Raw genomic sequence first — 2,739 nt, forward strand, 5'->3', positions numbered from 1 at the left:
ACACACACACACACACACACACACACACACACACACACACACACAATGCACACACATGCACCCCGTCCATCCCTTTATCAAGCAGACAGGAGCAGGGTGTTCATAGATGTTTATTTATGTGTTTATACATGCAGGCAATATGTTTTTAAGATAGTCATTAATTATCTATACTCTTGTACTGAAGCCATTTAGTCTGAAATAAAAAAAATAGCATCAGGCAGGGAAAAGGACAAAACAACTAGCTTCGGCCTCACATACATTTGGCATTTTAGCTGCAGTTAATTTCACAGCACATGCTTTCACAGTTCATTTTGTTGCTCTCTTCTCTGTTTTAGATTTAAAAAAAGGATGGCAATAACAAACACACTTCAGGCTCATCATCGCCACATTTTTTTTTTTTTAAACACAGCAATGATAATCACAATTATGCAACTGTAGTGAGACAAWTTCAACTCATTTTCTCAGATGGCCAAAATCACACACAACCCCAGTGAAGTTATTAAACCCATTTACTTCTGCCTCTGTGAATTAACAAACMAATTATGTCTAATTTGTATGACCAACACGTGTTATGCTGAGTTTCACACATTTACCCACAATAAAGAAACATCATYTGAAACCAACCATGGCATAAATTGAGCATCAATAACAGTCTTACATGCTGGTAGAAAAACAAGTTAAATTGTGTTCACTATTATTTCACATAACAACAGTACACACGTGCATCTATAAAGAAAATTGGTCAAGGCATGTGTTGAAAAGGATGCCTTGCAAATGGTGTTAGAAAGAGGGGAAAAAAAACTTTTGATCTGGTTATCAGGTCAGTTTCACTTTTTGTGATGAAGCCTTTCTTCACCCAGACAAAGGAACAGAGGATTAATTTAAGACTGCTGAAATCACAGGCAATGTGCAGGCAGATTTGCAGCCAAATCAATATATATATTTTTAAATATTTGAATCAAAATGTTTCATTTTTGTGAATTGTGAAACGTATAAGTTTAAACACTGTTTTCCTAGAGCATAGGTATTCTAGACAGACTTTTCAATCACTGTCCCTAAAATCTGCTGGGGTTTTWATCACACTTCAGGGAGTCACTTATCTAACCACTTATCTGACCACAACTTGTTATCACTTTCCAGTGTCTAATACTTTTAATTTATACTATCAGTATTATTTTCAGTCTTTTAAGCTTCCTAGTTCTCATAGATGTCCTAGCATTTAAGCTGCTAAATCTAAAAGATTTACATTTTTTCAAAATTTGGTTACAAGTGATTTATATTTATCTTTTTTATCCTGGATGATATTTTATTGTTGTTTTGTTACATGCAGGACATCTGAGTTGCAGCTCTCTTCWTACTGCTTTCTGAGCTTTTTAGTCTTTAAGATTTTCTAAGCTCTGTAGTGGCCTTTGTTGTAGATAGAACAGRAAAGTAGTTATAGAAAGTTAAAATGGCATGCAGCACAGGGTCCATGCTGGAACCCAAACCTTGGTTGTCAAACCTTTTTAGAGTGCTTGCTCAACCAGCTGAGGTACACATCTCCCCACTTTTCTACTTTGAATTTTTAGTCTTTTATATAAATTCTGCAACAGCGAACTCTTTTTTTTACTTTGCACACATTTCCACTGTGTGCTTCAAATTAGTTTTGTTTTCTTCTTCACAATATTGTCTTGCAAAAAAAATGCTTATTATCAATTCTGAAAATTTGTATGTGTTAAGCAAACTTCTGAGCAGACATAGACATGCTAATACAGTGTATATAAATATAAATAGCTCTGGGAAAAAAAATGAGACCACTGCATAGTTTCTCTGTATTTGGTGGAAAAAAATTCCACCAAATGTTGATTTATGACATCTTCCTGAGTTAAAACATTAGTGTTATTAATTCTAAATGAAAATAAACTTGTTTTCTGTGCATTATTTGAGGTGTGACAGCACTGCATCTTTGTCGTCATTTTGGACATTTCTCATTTTTTGCAAATAAATGCTAAATGTTTGCTTGGAATTCAGGAAAGTTTTTGTCAGTAGTTCATAGAATAAAATAACAATGTTCATTTTACTCAAACCTAACCCTATAAACAGTAAAATCATAGAAAATGATCATTTTAAAATGGTGTCTTATTTTTTTCTTATTTTTATATAAATATACAAATATGTTGGACATCTATCTTCCACAATGAGTAGTAGTGTTTTCATATAATTGGAAAATGTGGTTAACATAAACTGATGTTGATAATTTGTGTCAATGTGAATGATAATCATCATTATGGCATTTTGTATTTCTAAAAATAAACAGTAAATAATTCATTTAATCCCCTGCTTTAGCAAAATCCTCTGAATCAGAGAAACTTCACTTGCATATCCTGTAGGGCTCTTAACAAAAATAAAATAATAGGAGAATAAGGTCTCGGAACTATGAAAACAAAAATGAATTTCATAACATTACTAACATGTCTTCTTCTTAAATTCTTTCTATTTGTGATTAACTGATTTTTTTGTCTAAACTGATCATAGACAAGGACAGGCAGAGGCCTAACAGGTCACATGTAACCTCATTAGCTGCGAACAGTTGGGTTTGAGGGATACACTAACAAAGTAATTAATATTAGTATGTTTTTTTTTCCCAAGTAATAACCACTGCAGCAATCGTTCAAAAAACTTAAATGATTCATTCACCAATTACTGGTGTTTTTCAATGAAAATAATAACAGTTGTACTTGAATACTTACTGTGAAAATG

Source organism: Austrofundulus limnaeus, unplaced genomic scaffold, assembly GCF_001266775.1.
Source record: "Austrofundulus limnaeus strain Quisiro unplaced genomic scaffold, Austrofundulus_limnaeus-1.0 Scaffold45, whole genome shotgun sequence".
NCBI lineage: Eukaryota > Metazoa > Chordata > Actinopteri > Cyprinodontiformes > Rivulidae > Austrofundulus > Austrofundulus limnaeus.